General features: G+C 33.7%; 1 protein-coding gene across 2 annotated transcripts in view; it reads left to right on the forward strand.

The window, feature by feature from the left end:
- Positions 1-18,973, forward strand: part of PTPRD (protein tyrosine phosphatase receptor type D) — a 1,176,387-nt gene that overhangs the window by 286,771 nt on the left and 870,643 nt on the right. For both annotated transcript variants that reach the window (XM_086870058.1, XM_086870064.1), the window contains exon 4: positions 13,872-13,979. The gene's annotated coding sequence lies outside the window, so the exon portion shown is untranslated. The remainder of the gene's footprint in view (positions 1-13,871; positions 13,980-18,973) is intronic.

Below are 18,973 nucleotides of genomic sequence, written 5' to 3' on the forward strand. Positions count from 1 at the left end.
TGTCACTACCTAAGATTTTATAATTAGATTCCGGTTTGTTTCCAATATTTTATCCCACTTTAAGTTTTACTTCTCTTTAGAAGGGAATGTTTACCAAGAAGTGTTTGCTATTTTTAGTGACTTGTTTTTGTATGAATTTTAGATTGCAGCCCCAAGTACATTTCGAGAAAGAATCACTCATTAAATGGAAGTTAATTGTATCAACCAAAAATAACAAATTGAATTGTAAATTATCCCTTTTCTCATCCTTTTTAGATGCAAGTATTCTGGAATGAAGTAGGCACAGGGATCTGACAGAGACAGTATTACATCTGAGCTGGAGATAACCTGAGATGGAAAAGTAAAACGGCTTTAAATGAACACCATGTTAGTAAACCTGGTCAAAGAACAACAAAATAAAATTTAAAACATGAGACACCTAAAGGACTTCTCTCATATGCCTGTGAGTGCTTTGTAGCAATACTGGCTCACAGACAGGACTTTACTCTGCTGAGACCAACCAGTTATGTCTGTAAACTTGATCAGTTCTTGATCAGAAATAGTTTGCTGACAATGGGCTCTTGGGCATCAGACACTTGTTAAGGCAAATTAAAACAAGTGCAGGTTTGGGTAGGCACATCAGGGTCCTGAGACCCTGAACTGCAAGGTCTGTAGAGAACCTTACCCCAACCCTCATAAAAATCATACATGCTGAACTTGAACTAGGTGTCATGAAATCTCAAAGGGAAAAAGTTTATGCACATGTACTGGTTTCTTAAAAAACTGTGTATTGGAAATAATATTAGTAGTATTAATAATGACAAGAACAATAATACACTGGTAAAGGATAGTGATTATGACCTTTGCACCATTTTCTTATTACAACTGGAAAAAAGGGGATCCTGACAGTTTTTCTGTATGATCTGGCTGACATATGTAGACAATTTCTTGCCTGATGAACAAATAAAATATCAAATATATTAAATTGACAGAAATAAAATAGGTGTATTTTGTCAAGACAGAAATGCAAAAGTAAAGCCGTTGTTAAGTGACAGATTATTAAAAACAGTAAGAAAGGCTAAAAAGATCTGTGTATAGACAGCCTCATTACTGAGGTGAATGAAACTGGAATAACAGATAAAAGTACAGAAGAATCTGTAGACTGAAGAGTAGCGTTTTAGGTTTGGCTTGTCTTGATCTGGTTCGATTTAGTTTTGTTCCCTCCACAGCTCCCTCCACCCTCCTTTAGAATAACCATTTTGGATGCCAGGACTCTGAAAGGTGTGGCAGAGGTTCTGAAAATGTAACTAATATGATTAGATTTAAAAAATCCTGGCTGACTCTGCTTTCATTTCAATGGTACAGCTAACTATGTAGGCATGTTGTAGGATCTGATAACATTTTTATAGGAGCGAGGAGAAGTAAATTGCTTGGGAATCTGATTTATGATAAAAATTTTAGAAAATCCTATATTTGTTCAGCATAAAGTGCTTTGAGACTAAGACACTGAGGAAAGGAATATTTATCTTTTTTTTAGTTTTATGTAGTGAAGCAGATTTGAGTTGTACTTAACAAGCAGAATTGTATTGAATTGCTTTAGGAAAAAAAATCAGGTTTAAACTCTTTATTACTTGTAATTTAATGTGTTCAGAGGTGAAACAGTTCAAGATAATGTTCAACACAGAAAGCTGAGTTTTGCATTGTGTAAGATATGGAATTCATAGATTGTGGAAATGCCTAGGGCAAGTGTGCTTTTTGAGATCTGATATGGTGCAACAAAGTCCCCGCTTCTTTGCTGAATATCTGAATTTAGTTGTAACAGTGTGTTTACTCCGTGGTTTTTGATTGTGTAAGCAGAAAGAACTTGCAATATGTAAGCATGACCATCAAATATATTAAAAATTAATACTGGTTTACACTAATCTTCTATGTTAATTTTTTTAATTATTTGCTACTTGGATTACTGAGAATATATTATGAGAGGTGAGAAATTACAGAATTCATTGAATAAACATTCAGCTTTTTTATTAATTAAAATACCACTGTCAAAATAAGGAAAGAGAAATATTGCACCTCTTTAAACTGTTTCAGTTATAGTTTCTCCATTTAGTGAAGATGTTTGACTTCTCACATTATTTTTTCTCTGTGTTCGAAAGCAACTAGTATGCAATCTGTAATAGCATAGCCATGATAACATTGATAATTAGATTGTGCATTGAAAATACTTCTAAAGAATTACATTAGATAGAAAGCTAGATTTAGTGCTGAATCTTAATAGCTGAGTGCCTGCAAGCCTATAAAATCTAATAGTATATTATCTGTTGACTAAATTTTATTATGTCTGAGGTTTTATCTCCTTTTTGTTTCCTCATCCATTATTAAAAATTAAAATATTTCATTTCTGTTTTTGTAGATAATTTCTTGTCTTAGTAAACCTTTGTTAAGAATGTCAGTCTCACACTAACAAACCAGATTATTTGTACTCCATATCTTGCAGTAATCTCCCATCTTCTAAATCAAACCAATAAAATAATTCAAGACTTTTTGCTTTATGTTCCTAAAGAAGGAACAGTAGGATCTGGTGTTTGTGGCTATTCATCTAGTCTACTGACTATTCAATCTGCATCACAGCAAATTCTTCCCTTGCTATATAAATAGCTTCATTTACTTTTGATCAAGTTATTACCAAATGATACCATAAAGAAGGTTTTGAGAACAGTTTATTACACCTACTATATTACGAAAACCATAAGATTGAAAACTAGCTCTTCCTTTAGGACAGAAGAAACAAAGGCAATGAATGGAAGTTATGATGTCAAAAGCTATTCCTGCATAGTGAGAATTCAGCCAGCAGGCATAAGAAAAGGTTGAAATCAGCATGAACCTCTAGATTACACCTAGTCACCAACTTCTGTTTATGTAGGGTTATCTTGAGCAGGTTTCCAAGACACATGTCCAGAATGGCTGTTGATCCACAAGGACAAAGATTCCACAATCTTTCTGGGCTATCTTTTACAGGGGCTGGTTCCCAGAAGAGGAAAATAGTGTTTTTGTGTTCAGAAAGACCCTCCTATGTTTCAATTTCTCCTCATTTTTTCTGATCTTGTCACTAGACACCTCTAAAAAGAGTCTGATTCAATCTTCTTAGCACTCTCCCTTCAGATTTACATACTTTGATGTGACCTGCCTTGAGCCTTTTCTCTATCATCCACATAATTAACAAAGGTGTTAAATGTGTTAACTGTAATCTGTCTTGTGTTCCTATCTGTTCCTATAACTTTCCATGATATATTTTAGGGTATTATGTGGGATAGCGAACTTCTTGAGGCCAGGAGTGGTGGGGATTCCCTAAGGTAACACCAGAGCAGGACATCACCCAGCTGTGTGGTAATAAGGGCAGACTGAGCCCTAGCTGTCATACCAGACTGCAGGTGGGTGTCAGGATTGGCCTGATGATGGCAGCCAGGGTCAAACACAGGCCCACGATGATGGGATGACTGAAAAAAACTCCATCAATATTTTATCACTGACAAGGAAGAAAGTGCCACTTAGGTAAATCTGGTCTTCATATAATATTGTGAGAGAACTTTTTTGGTTTAGGAGGAAATTTTCTTTTCTCATCCTTTCTAGCATAAGGAAAATATATATTTTATATTTTATAATTCAAGGCAAATTATAAAGTACTGCATGCAAAGCAAGTCTAGTTGTCAGTTCCCTGATGATAGACTACATAAAATTTATTTGAACAGGTGTTACTCCAGATGATGTCTTCAATGCAGTTTCTTTGTGGGTGACAAATTCACCATTCCCTACTTCTTGGAAGCAGCCAGCAGGTATTCTGATTTGTGATATAAACGACTGTAGCTTTTAATGGTCTTTGTATGTGTTTCCAATACCTAATTTAGATTCCCAGATTCATTCACAAAAACAGAGAAATTAGGATATCTAATACCAAAGAATGCTAGAAATAAGCGAGAGACCTTTATGCCTGTTTATTGAATAAATTAGAAAATTTCCAATCATAACTTTTGTTAAAGTAGATTTTTTCAGAAATAAGGGTAAGAAAGATGGCCTTAAATTTTTAAATTGCAGATGTTTTATTTGTTTTCCTGTATTTTTTCTGGAGCTATGACAAAAATAATCAGTGATGTGTGAAGCTTAAAAATGAGATCCATCTATGTGATTTTTGAACATGGATTTATGCCACTCTAAAATTGTTTAAATAGCATAATCATCCTTTATCCAGGGATTACAGATGCAGGGTGAAGGATTTCTGAAATCAAATCAGAATATATTAGTAATCACATCCTTTCTTGATAATGCCTTTCTTTATACTGAACAAGCCTTTCACAATATTTATCAAGCAAAAGGAAGAGCACACCTGATACATTTGGCCAGTTTGCACTAGTACATTTTAGACACATGCTTTATAAACTAAAGAAAGTATTGAATTGGCAGATTGTATTGAATTGGTTTGGATAAATAGTGAGTAGATGATGAACAATATATTCAAGAGAACAGGGAACTTCTTATTGATTTTATCCTTGCACAACAAAGCTCTTCCCTGACATTCACTAAGGTTACTTCTTAGGATTATCTTGACCTATATTTTCAGAAGCACAGGAGTTGAATTTTACTTGAAACTTTAATGGTATCATAGGAATTCCATAGGAATATTCCACAGGAAATCCCAGAAAACCCAAACATGCTGTTTGTTTGAAGCCAAATAAATAAAAAAGGAATAATTAAGAATTTATAACTTCTGGAGCCTAAAAGATTTTTTCTTCAAATCCCAAAACCTATAAGTATTATTACTGACATTGATAGAAAGTTTTAGAGATCAGTCCAACAGTGTAGTGTTTTAGGATCTGCTGGGTTTGCCTTGACTCAGGCTGATTTTATCTTGCTTTAACAAATGTCTAGAAGCCAAGAAATGATTGCCAAACATTTTGGAGCTGCAGCTCTGTGAGTTTCATCAGATCAAAATTTGATGCTTTATATCATTGTCCTCATCCCTCAAATTTCTGAAAATTTGCCAATTTGATGAGCTCTATCTTCATTTAGATCATGAAATACAAAAAAAAAAAAAAATAATACACCAAAACAGTTGGTTATCTGAAGTATCTATCTGGAAGTTATGCAGTCACATTTTGGATAATGTCAACTGTCAGAACATTTAGATATGGGAATCAGCTGACTACTTTTTAGGACTAAACAGAATCACCGTTAAGTAAAAAAGATGTCACAAGGAGTCATCAGGGATATTTACTGAGATGAACTTTTTAGTCATCTTACTTGCCTTAGAATTACTACATTATTCTCTGTCAATATCTGTCAGTCTTCTTAAACAAAACCTTTAATTAATAGTGTTGCTATAGTAATACATAAAATTTTATATTTATGCATCTATGTTATTACTCCTCACTTTAAATTCCTTCCTGCTTGGATTTTACATATGCCTCAGAAGAACATATTCATACACCACATACCACATATATCCTTTTTTTCTCAAACATGTAGACATAGAAGAGAAAAAGCATGTGTTGCATTTGGTAGCAGAAAAAAATAGAAAACATGATCCTCTCTACAAGCAGTCAGCACTGCATAGGAAATTTAGAGAGGTAGTGTATCATTCCATTTTTAAATCAAAGGTGTAACTTTTATCTTTAAGCATAAAAAAATTAATCTTTCAAAATTTAATAGCAATTTGAAGTTTAGTAGTATCTCTCTCTCCTTTATTAAGCTGTGTTTGTAGGCTACCAGCTTCTAGAAGCTTCTAGAAGAATCAACAAAACTCTAATAAATACATGACTTTTCTGGTAATCAGACTCTGTGAACTAGATTCCCTGGAGTTCTTTGTTTTCATTGCCTCCATTCCAAACCTGACAACATGCTATCCAATCGCAGTTGTCTCTGCTTTAAGTGGAGAAATGGACTAGAAAAATCACTCCCATGTTCCCTTCCTGCCTAAATTATTCATGATTCTATGGCTTTCTGATAGAAAAGCATATACAGTAAGTTTTGTCTGAGATTCATCACCAGCTATCTTTGCCTCATGTCATGATACTGCATACCAGCAGATCAGAAGACAATTTGTTCAACCTGTTCCTCCTTTTTCTTCTTTTTCACCTCTGGAATTAACTTACATATTGTGGTGGCTTTTTGTTGTTATGGTTTTTTGGGTTTTTTTTTTTGTTTGCTTGTTTGTTTATTTTTGTTTTGTTTTGTTTTGTTTTTAAATTTAATTAACAAGATCTTAAAAATCACATTAGAAAATAACTGTGATCTAAGAGGAATTTGGCAGTATGCTGAAACTGTATGTGAAACTTCTCAACTGGAAGTATCTGTGGTCTCTGCAGATACCTTATCTATTATATTTCCCATAGACTTCATTGCTTATGAACTCTGAATCTGGTTCTAGGGTTGCAGTTTAACATTGGTAGAGAAATTTCTGGGTTTGTTCCTTCTTACCCTGAAAAGTATTTATAAGCAGTTTGGTCACCTTTATGATTGTAATAAGGCTTTATAGTCCCAAAATAAAGTAAAATGGTGTTCTATTTTACTAGCTAGAAGTTTCCAGTCTTTTCTCTCATTTCCCTGCCATATGCATTAATTCCTCCATGTCTATATGTTAAAAAATAGGACAATTTATTTAAGAAATACCAAACTGCAGCATACATGAATGATGATTATTCACTCAGCCATGAGTTTTAAGGATAGATCTGTTTGCCAGGGATGGAAGACAGAGCTTTCATTCTGAAAATAGAATCAAGCAACCCTTAAAATTCAAGACCTCTGAAGATTAAGTTGTCTAGCTTAATCAGAGAGATGATTGAGGGACGAATTCTACATGAATATATATGTATATGCACACTATTTTAATTGAAAGGAGAGGACAGCTGTTTAGCTTTGAAGGCAAAATGATGACATAAAACCAGTTATTGAGACCCAAATTTTACACATTAGAATTAGAAATAAATGTTCTAGTTGAGATATTTAAGTATTATCAGAGCAATGCAACTTTCAATCCTTTGATAACACAACTATTTCAAAGGTATACTTCACTCCAGAAAATTTTATAACCTCTGTGCATGGTTTTAATAAATATAGGACTGCTTTGGTTCATTTGGACTGTGATATATTCAAATCTCTGATTCCCCATTTTCCTCCTCCTCCTCCTCATCCTGCTCATCATCATTATCTTTCAAGACAACTGGGGAAAACAAAATTTAATGCATTGACATTTTAATGTTCTTTGTACTTGCATCTATACATTAAACCAGTAACAAAATCAAATTTCATGCTTCAAAGCTTTAGCCAGTCATCAGCAAAGTAAAGGAGTACATTGTCTTGATGAGTAATTGGTTAGATATATTATTTCAGCTCTTCCTCTAAAGAATTAGAGGCTATAACTGCAACTATAGACTGGAAGAAAAGATAGATAAAAAGACACGTAAAAAATATTTTTAGCTGCTGACATAATCAAGGTCATGATGATCACCAGATTTTTATTTGAGTAGCAAATTTTCTGTGATAAATCTGATAGGGAGTTTGGGAGATTTCTGTTAACTTTTTAATTTTCTTTACAGCAAAATGAGTAGATGGAAGTCTTGAAATGACATAATGCAAAAATTATTTTTCAGCTTCTAAATTTTATGATCAGAATAAATCAATTCTTGACAAGAAGTGGCAAAACTTAGCTCAGTTTTATTTGAATTATCTGTGTATATTTCAGATAATAAAATCCTTTCAATATTTAAAACCTGGAGAAGAAGAACACATATGGCCTCCCCTGATGTCATGACCTACTCAGGGAGAAATTAATACAATCATTACCCCTGTGTACTCTGACGAAGGGGAGTTACCAATTCTGGCAGCTCTCACATCAAAAGGCTGACAGTTTTTGTGGTTGACCTTGGATTGCTGCCATATCTCCACCCAGCCACTTGCTCCCTCCTCTCTTTTAGGAAGAGAAAATAAGATTGAAAATTCTTGTTATCTGTTAATGTCTCTATGTTCTTTATGGGGACAGAACTATACCACACTAGAAAATGATCTGCTTAAAATTAGATAAAATAAACCAACAAAGTTCAGATTAATGATTATACATTTAAGATAAAAATAAACAATGTGTAAAATCTGTGCTGTTTTAGTAAACACTGTAACTGTGAAGTTGAATAAAATAATTACTTTATAGTTCTAGTTAGATAAGAACACAATGAACCTCAAGGAAATCTAAGTAGCTCACTTTACCTAAAATCCTACATTTACAACACTGCATCAGCATGGGTCATTTCCATGGGGTATAGTCCTTCAGGGACAGCTCCATGGGCTGTGGGTGAGAAAATATGCTGCCACTTGGGCTCCTCTTCACATTCTTGGGTGTGGACTCTCCACAATCCACATCCACAGCTTCCATTAGAACATATTTTTTCTGTAGTGTGACAACGCTATGGCCTATAGTGTTGATATCTTCTCCAGTATGGTCTCAGGACAATCTGATTCTCCATGGGCTTCACAGGCTGCAGAGGAACCCCTACTCCAGTGACAAAGAGTACATCTTCCTTCCTCCTTCCATGATCTTAGTGTCTGTTAGCTGTTTCTCTTGCATTTTTTCTCATTCCTGTCTCTCACAGCTGCTATGTGGTACATTTTGCCCTTCCTGAGATATGTTATCAGAGAAGCAGAATTATCTTTGTCCATGCATTAAGCTACATCCTCCAGTGGATCCATTTTGGAGATGCCATGAACTTTCTCTGTCTCATGTTGTGAAAGTCCCTATTCTCGCAGAAATCACCCCAGCTCTCCTCCCCAGTTTCTTACCACAACAGGCAGGCAATGTTTATAATTAGGACTCTTGCATTATCATGACAAAATATTTTAAAACATCATCAAAATGTCTCTCTATAAACCCATAGTTAATTATGATTTCAAGTAGTTAGTAAACTACTACAATTTTGGAACAGGCAGAGATGTTAGAATCTGTACTCAGAAATCAGCTTTTATAATTCCACAATGCTTTAGAAGATCTCTTTGCTTTTATTTTTTCATAGGACAGCCATCACTTTTCTGGCATAAATCAGAATTGGACAATCTCAGTCACTTTAAGTTCCTTAAGTCACTTTAAGTCAGAATCAAAGACTGATCACTTTATTAATACTTTGCAGTCTGTGAAGATATGTTAGAGATTTGCTGTTTCTGCATTTGCCCTGTATTTTTGTGACACTCCTTTTTAACTCAAGCATGTCATCTCTTGTAGTATAAGGACTTGCAGTCTTACTGTAAGGACTTGCAATCTTACCTAAAAGATACTGCAGCTGATGAAAATCTTCTTGTTGGGTCAAGAAAGCCTGGAAAATTCGTTGTGACAGGCCAGTAAAATAGGTAGTATGATGCAAAACTTACAACTTTGAGGGCAGCAGGAGACTAATAAGCTTGTTTTTCTTAAAAGCATGATAGGGTAAAACAGGTTCCTTATGATTCTTTCAACAAGGTATGAAGGTTTCTTCAAGGTATGAAGGTATATGAATTTTTGCTGATAAATAGAGTTTTTATAAAGATACAGTGGTTACTAATATAAAGAGGAAGCAGGAAATTCTGTCATGGATTGCAGTGTTTTGTAATGCAAATATCATAAACTGATTAAAATTCTGAAATTCATGTGACATGTAAAGACAACAGGTCTATGTTTCTGTTCTTTTTGTGTATGTGTGTGTGTGTGTGTGTTAGTGTTGTCAGTTAAAAAGTTATGTTGTACATTTAGAAATAGAACTGTGGTGCTCAAGTATTGGCAGAAACTAAGTGTATTTTAATATTGTTCTAACTTCTGTACTTTTTCTGTGCCATGCTTTTAGTGTAGTTACATTCTGGATAAAAATGAATAAACATAATCTTGCAAACCTAGAAGTCAACTAAAACGGTTTCAACACATTTTTATTTTTGTTCTCTCTTGTTTTTGCTTGTTTTATTTTATTTCTAAATTGTATGACTATGTCTGTAGGAAATTATTCAATGGAAAATGTTTTGACATATTTAACTAAAGAGAGAAATTAAGCTCTCAAATGCATAAATCTTCTCTTGCTGGGAAAGCAAAAATTACTCTTAAATCATATCACTTTCAAGGATGGAAATTTTATGTAAGATATATTTTCATAAATTTGCTTTATTATTTTGATGTGATTTTTTTCTATTAATTTAAAAATGTTTCCATATATATAAAAAAGGATAATTGAAACATGAATCTCCACACAAATTTATCTGCAAATCACAAAGGCAAGTAAAATATGTGGAATAAATGAAATTTCAGAGTTCAAAAGGTTTATGTAACTGTAAATGTGGATGAGTTGTTGAAACACAGACTGTAAAATGTAGGGTCATATCCCATATGTGTGAATGAAGGAACATGGAAAAAGGATTATAATTTTTTTTAAAGGGAAGTATCATCTCATATAGCCAAACTTTCTGTCCAAAGAAATGTGCAAAGACGTACTGAACACTGTATTATTTATGGAAGCTAAAAGAATATAATGTCATTTTCATAATTTACATATAATTTTATAATCTAATTTACACTACTAAGGATACCTTGTGTACTATTTTCCCTTTTTCAGAAATCAGGAGTATCACATAAACATTGGGAATGATCACTGGTGTGTTGTTTCTGTGATGTCTGAGGCAGGACCTCATGTTATGTTTCCTGATTTTAAAAATAAATTTTTAAACAAGGTATAATACCCAAGTCCCATGTGGCATCCATCTAGTGTGTCTGAAATCTTCTACCCTATATTCCTTTGAACAAGGGCTTTTGTGCCAAAATCTTGCCATTTTTTCTGTCAACTGAAATAATAAGAGATATTACTTCTCCTCATAAGCTTTCTTTTAATGTCTAGCTTTTGTCTTTGTGGAACAGTGTCATAGGTCTGAATCGAGTACATTAGAATTAATTATGGCCAGAAGCACATATGTAAATGTCAGTGCTGAAGCTTTTTTCTAACACTGCCAGCTATATATTGGCGTCTGGCTTTCTCAGTCCATTTTCTGAGAAAATGTAAATGATTCAGGCATGCTAGCAGGGAATTTCAGCATCACAGAAGAGAGAGGCAATAATGCACAGTGCTTTGCTGTGGCAAAGAAGAGAAGTAGCAGACAGCCCAAAGCATCATGCTTATCTGTTGCTTTCATTCAGGAGCCAAAGTGATGTTTCCTTCTGTTCCCAACTGATAACAAGTGCAAAATACAGGCAAAAATAACTGTGCCAACTGCATCCCTATTAAAAAAGAGAAAAACCAACTGCTCTGATTGGCAAGAAGATGTTGAAAATGTTCATAGGTTTGCTGACACTGGAATGTGTAGAAGTGGAACTAAGGGAAGGGGAAACTGAGTTCTGGGAAAAAGAGAAGCCAAGAAAAAACATAGGAAAATATGAAGTATATTGAAAGAAACAATTCTAATTTAAAATTTAACAAGGAAAAGATATTCTGAGGGAAATTAGCTTTTCACTAGAACTGAAAATGTGTACCCAGTTTGCTTCCCTACAGCAGTTGAAGAGAGGGAGAAAAATCTCATGATGCTGCTGCTCAAGTTTCTTTCCCAATTTCAAGTTCGGAGTAACAAAACAGAAGATATTTTTACCTCCTAACCTCTGGTGATGATTCAGTGATTAGTTAATTATCATAGGTCTCCTGCACTCCTCTGCCTTGGAGAATTCCAGACTAGAGTTGTTTGGAAATTCACCATTTGAATAATTTCTGTTAAGACATTATTAATTGGTTTCAAGATGCATGCATTGTGATGACATATACAGCAAAGCAGATTTATCACTGAAGCACTTTGGAGAGACTTAATTCTCAGTTGCACATTCTACTCACTTTTCCTTGCAGTCTAAAAGTATCAAGAAGATGTGGTCATATTTCCCTGTGCTTTTCTTTTGGAAAAATTGTTGGGTTTCCGACAAAGTCTTCAAACACTTTTGGAATTCCTGTGAATAAATTAATTTTGAAATTCAAAAATATTACAGGAGTTGGAAAAAAAAGCCCTAGTTCAGTTCTGTATTAATAGTTTTTTTCTGATCAATTCTGTAAGAATTTTAAGTTAAATTATTCTTAGCAGAGGATTTATGTATAAACAACTTCCACTAAAGCTTGTTCTGAAGAAGCAACTACAAAAGGGCTTCCGAGAGAATGAGTTTACTAATTGTGTAAGTCTGGAGGTGAAAAGTGTTCCTGGAATAATGTCAGACTTTTTATTTCTTGGAATTATATATATGTCTAAGATTAGGAATATGTTTCTTTATATTAGAATTAGAACATAGTAAAAGGAGGTTTCAGCTGTTAGGAAATTGCATATTAATTGCATAAAATTATTTCAATTGCTTTCAACTAATCAATTATTTAAACAATCAGAGGATAGGAAAAGCATTACTGTTGTCTTGGTGTTTTTTTTAATTTTAGAGCATAGTTATTTTTCTGATGAAATAAAGGTGTGCAATTTGCCTTCAATAAAATAAGATTAATTCATAATATAATGTCAGTATGTGACAAAGTCAAATTCTTCTAAATGTTTACACTCCAAATGAAAGGCCATAAATTTGTCAGATGTGCTGTGCCTCTCCAACCAATATTTATATACAGCACTGAATAACTAACTATATACTATAAATCCATCTTCTTGTAGAGTCTTTTTATAACCAATCATTTATTCATAAGCTGTATATCCTTTACAGCAAGCAATGTTGATGGATAAAGATCTGAAATTTTATACGCCACTTGTGATTTTCTGAACATTGCCATTCTGTCCATTTTGCTACCCCTCAATGCAAGCTCACCATCAAGTTGTTTTAAGTCAGCAGGTTTCTGAAAAATTATGCCTGTTGTAGAAATCCATTCATCATATTTTAATACAGCTGAGAGCTATAATATGGTTTTCTTTTGATTGGAAGGACAGACATATCATATGGTAACAGGACAACAAAATTATTTACATGTTCTAGGCGTAGTGAATGTCAGTTTTCCCCACTGTGGTTTTCTGCATATCTTCATGCATATCTGTGTCCCTTCAGAGATCTCTCTGTTGCCACGTTGCTACTGCTTGTCCTTCTTCTGCCTGCAAATAGCTTTCATAAAGACTGATACTATAATTTTTTTTTTCCCAGGTATTTAAGTTAAACTGATGGGGTTATGATTTTCAGAACCTTCTTTTCCCCATTGTCTTGTAGATTGATGATTATATTAATTATGTTATGTTATGTTATGTTATGTTATGTTATGTTATGTTATGTTATGTTATATATAATTTCACATAATATATCATATATAATATCATACATCATATCATATTAGTTGCTCTTTAAGCCACTTAGGACTTGTTTTACTTCCTTTCAAAGGTGATAGCAATTTAAAATTGAAAGACTTTTTCTTTAACCTTTTGTTTTATGAATAATTTTGTCAGAAATTTGAAGACTATAGTCCATAATAAGGTGAAGAAACTTGTAAAGAAGAAATAGTACTTCAAGATAAAAATAAAAATGAAACTTTTTTATTTAGGCTCCTACATTAAACTACTTTGCTCTAAAACACCTCTATTTGCTACTGCTAAATTATCTGACTAATTTCTTCAGCATCAAAATTTAGAAATACATACATTATGTGAATAAATATATATATATATATGAATAAATATACACTAAATAAATTATTGTTTAGAGCACTTATTTATATGTATATTGTATCACACATCAAGGAGAAATTCAAAGAGTGAAATAGTTTTGCTTCCATTCTTTGTGTAACTGTTTTGATGACCCCCTAATGAGACAGGCTAAAATAATGTAATAAATGTCTTACTGCACTTGGAAGAGAGAGAAGAAAAATAGCAACTGACACTGTATTTCATTTCAGGTGGGAGTAAAAAGCAACTGTTTTCCTCACCCTTTATAACCCAGTTAAGAATTTGACTGACAGAATGTTGGCACCAGCTGTGGCAGAACTGATCAGCCTCAACTCCAAGTAAGTGATGTCTTACACATTTGGAGATTAATTTTAGACTAAATTTACAAAACCTGCTGATTTCTAGCAACAAACACAAATTAAAAATACACTTACCATGGCACTGTAGAGGACTTTGATTTCCCTTGTAAAATTCTTAAACACATCTTTAAATCAGTATGCAACTTCATCTGTTCATAATGTTATTTTGCAAATTTGATGTCATCTCATTCTGATTCTTCGTCCTTTCTAGACAATTAAAAGCACTATCTGAAAGTAATGATAAATTATTATAAAATATAGACATGAACATGGGGAAATATTCAATGATAAAGAATATGTAGATAAAAAGTAGTCTATGGATGTAAAAGACAAACTGGTGAAAAAAAAACCTAAGTAAGATTATTTGGGTGCTAATTAAATTAGCCTTACTTCCTACTGCATTTCTCATGGGAGACAATTGTGGGTGAAGGACAGAGTAAGAAGCCTTGGTGGTCCAAGAATTATCTCTGAGGGAGGCCCACATGTTATTTTTCACGTGGTAAGAGCTAAAGTGAGAGCAGCACTAGAGTCACGCACACAGGAATTATGCAAACACATTAAAGTGAATCTCTCATCCTTCGAGTCTAAGATTTTTAATATCCATGGGCACCAGTATCTCAGTTCTACTCAGAGTTTTGTTTTCTTTCCTGATAGATGTTGAAAAATCACACTTTTCTTATAGCTAGTAGGAAATTGTGGAGAAGATAAGTCAGGAAGGTTTTCAATTTGTCAGATCTGCTTTTTACTCACAATATAGTTTCTCAGTGAAAATCCATTTTCCTCTTTGGACAACTGCTAAAAAACCTGGATGATACTAGACTGGGAAAAGAAGAAAAGGGTGAAAAAAAGAAAGGAAAGAAGAAAGAAAGAAGTGGTAAAGGCAGAGTTTCAATAATGTATGTTCATTTATGAGAGAGAAAGAAAAGATACACTACTGTAAAATTGTGGAATGTCTGAAAACTTGTTGGTGTCACTGCAAAACAAGTAGCTCATATTATTTTGATAATTATTTTGAAAGGTTGAATACTACTCAAAATGTATGTATTTAGAGCTATTTGCGTAGTCTAACATAGTCTAACAGAGATGCTAAATTCTTTTCAGTGCAGAATTTGTCTTGGATCATCAAGATTGCTTTACTGATTACTAGAAAGACTGACAAACTTGAATGTGTGTTTGTATTCTTAGTCCACTGCTAGCCAAACCAAGGTAGGTTATCACACATAAACAGTATTTGCTACATAGAATAAAAGAAATAGGAGTCTTCACAAGTTTTTGAATGTATTGAATAAAGTGTGTAAGTATTTGTTAGCAGCTAGTGAAAAAGACAAATCCTAGCAACACCTTACACTAAAAAACACTGATACTTTGAGAAGGAGAGTTCTTTGTCATTATCAAATTAATGGCAAGATGAAGCAACTAATAAGCAACATCCCATATGATTTAGACATGTCTTTGCCAAAAGCCACTCTTGAGTAGGATAAAAAAATACAGAGAAGAACGATCTCAAGCTAAAATATAACTACCTTGTGACCATTCCCTAGGTATCCCGGAGACTAGTAGATATACATATATCTCTATACATATATGAAATATACATAGTTTTTCTAGTTGCTAACTTATTCATTTTTGTTAACATTTTTCATTTCTTGTGAATGGAACAGTTTTGTTTTTTTTTTAAATATATTAGAAGTGAAATATTAAAAACAAATGTTTTTATTCTGTTTTCTGGCAAAAATCTGTATCATATCAGTATATCAGTATATATGGATGGTATAAACAGTAAGAATATTTTTTAAAGTTATTTACACAACATTTCAATATTATAAGGTCAGACAAAGAAATCAAAAGTATCCAGTTCTCAAGCAGCAAAAAATGTTTTACTTCTTAGATACACATATAATAAGCAGAAGCAATGTCGAAGTATATTGGATGTTACCTATTTCTTCAATCACATGCAAGGTGAAATTAGCACCAATACTTCTGTATCAATACACTAAATTTTATTGAATATTTCATCCATTCTATTTACTACATGATCCTAAAATTCTATGTCTCAGAAACTCAAAATATTTCTCAGGTATGACAAAAATATATGGAATTATCAGAGTTAATAAACAAAGTAATGAATAGAAGCAAACCTCAACATTCTGATGAGGAATTTGAATGGTATACAGATCCCTTTAAGGTTATAGTTATTTATAGCAGCTTTGTTTCACTTATTTCCTATTTTAAATTGGAATTGTTAATTTAGAAATATCACAATAATCACATATGACAGATAAGTAGCATCTTATATTTTAACAGCTGCTATATGAACTGTAGAACAGAGGTGGGCCTTGATCTTAAATTCATTATTTAACAAGTTTGGGAAAATCCAGGTCTGTGCAAATCATACCTATCCAATGTGATGGTCTTGATGAGAAGACAAAGATGCCTGCATTTGATTACCCTGACTTCATAAAGTCCTTTGATGCAGCTTTCATAGTACCTTTGTTACCAGGTAGGTGATATATGAACCAGATAAGCAACCTACAGTGTGACAGTGGCCAGGACTGCTGGTTTTACTCTTGCAATCCATAAATACAAAGCCAAGCCAGTGATCAGAAAGCTGTACTTTCTGGATAAATACCAAGGCTAATAATGTTTAATGTTCTTCATTAATAGCCTGAATAATGGTGCAGATTTCACTCTCATTATGCTTGCAGAAGACCCAAAATGTTCATGAAGAGATCAATATAGTAGAAGTTAGGGCTTCTGGAGAGACAAATTATCTGACAGGAAGCTCATCAAAATGGATGTGAAGTGCTGCATCTTGGAAGCAAGATTATAAACTGATGCTGACCAGCTGGGGTGCTGCTGTGCAGTCGTGGCTCTGGGACCTCTGGAGCCACTAGGCTGTCCCCAAGGCAGCAGTAGACCCAGAAAAGCAGTCTCATACTCTGGACTGCTTTAGCAAGGGTGAAGCCAGCAGATACAGGAAAGTGATTCTGCACTCCTGTTCATACTGAGATCACATCTGGCAGGCTTTGGGTAACAGAGTATGAGACTGGAATTGATGTAATGAAGTTAGACCTGATCTTTGTGGTCTGGAGATGGAGACCAATTGTAAGGAAGCCTGTGAAATGCTGAGATAGCTCTTTATCATAACATATGGACCTCTTTTTATTTTGGAGGTCAAGATAACCTTCTTGAGGCAAAGTATGAAGAGTAAGTGAAAATATCAGAAATTTAGGCTTAAATGGGGACATGATGCCTCTTGTAGCAGACCACAGTTGAAAGCATGCCAGATTCATTTTTGTATCAGTATATATATTCAGTACGTGCCATTCAAATTGTTCCCAAATATTAACTGGCTGTTAGTGAAAAAGAATGAAGAGAATGCGATGCCTGAATTGTTTAAGATATTTATATACTCTAGAACACACAAAAAAGTCAGATGAACAAAGAGTGTATTAAGTTATATATTTCACAAGTGCTTCTTGTGAGCAAAGTACAAGAGCTAAAGCAAAAGACTACTTCTGATTAAAAACATAATTTGTGCATAATAATCAATTAACACAATATGAGTGACAAAAAATACAACCCAGAAAAATGAAGGATATAGACCTTAAGGCTATTCCTGTTCATGTTATAGTAGTTTAAAATACCCTGACACCAGAATACTCAGTCTCTTTCTAGGCTCTATCCCAATGATAGAGTAAAAGGCAAGCAAAGTAAATACTCCTGTATTCATTCTACATTTGGGAACAAGGTCACAGCAAAGTGAGCATTTGACATTAGGAGTCTGCTATTGGGCCAGAAATGGAACCTGTTTATCTTGACCCTTGTTCCAGGGTTTCAGATTTCATCTCTACGAAAGGTTAACACTTTGCATCTGGATAACATCAGGATCAGATTTTCGCAAGCTTTTAGTACCCTCACTGGTCGAGGTCTTCTATTCTTCCACAGAGAGCACTTATCTGATTATCAACTGATAGTCCCTGATTTTAATACATGCTCAAGGTCAAGGTTAACATTTTTGCAGCTTTTCTGTGTCAAGACAAAATTTGACAAGGTCTAATTGGTTGTGATTTGTATTTTAATCTTGTAATCTCTTATTGTTCCATTTATATGTATGAAGGTAACAGAATTTAGAGACATATTGAACTGACAGTTCGCTTAGACATGGGATAAGAGAAACTGTGTATGTACTGATGACATTTCTGTAGATTGATTCAAATAAGGGAAAGAAAATAGTTTATCTTCTGTCTCCCTCTATTTTAGTGCTTTGAATAGGCAGGTAGTGTGCAGGGGCAACAATTCTTGTTACTAGTTTTGGAGCTGTTGTTTACACAGTATTGTCTGCAGGGTAAGAAGTTCTGTTTACTGTTTATTCATCAATAATGAGTTTAAAAGTTATGTATAGAGAAAAGAGGAAACTGATTCCCTTTAAACATAATGAAAATTCTGCCTCCAGTTCCTAAACTGAGGACTGTTAATATATTAAAATTAAGGCTTGACAGCATTTTACATAAGTTTAAAAGTATCTTCTGAATAGTAGAATTTTTATGTAAATAACATATTATTAAAAGTCTTTGAAACAAGAAACAAAGATAGAATTTTAAGTACTTTTGCATATTTATAAGTGCAAAATTTGCTGATGGTTAATGTACTGTATGTGCAATACACATACAAACTACTCAATAAATGAAACAATCTAAGAGCAGACCAAACAGAGATGGCATGTGAATATAATAATATGAGTATCATTGCATGTCGAATCCTGATATCTTCTATTTTCATAATTCCTGTAGAGTGGAACTACTCTTTTTTTATGCAAATGTGAAATTCAGATGAGGAAAAAGCAATTCATTTCCCCAACGTAACATAGGAAATACATGGAAGTCCAGGGAGGTATTTTTCCAGATCCTATGTTAGCATCTTGGAAATGAAGCTGCCCTTTATGCAGAGCTGTCAGTAATATAGAAAACAAG

Source organism: Cyanistes caeruleus, chromosome Z, assembly GCF_971803275.1.
Source record: "Cyanistes caeruleus chromosome Z, bCyaCae1.hap1.1, whole genome shotgun sequence".
Taxonomy (NCBI): Eukaryota; Metazoa; Chordata; class Aves; order Passeriformes; family Paridae; genus Cyanistes; species Cyanistes caeruleus.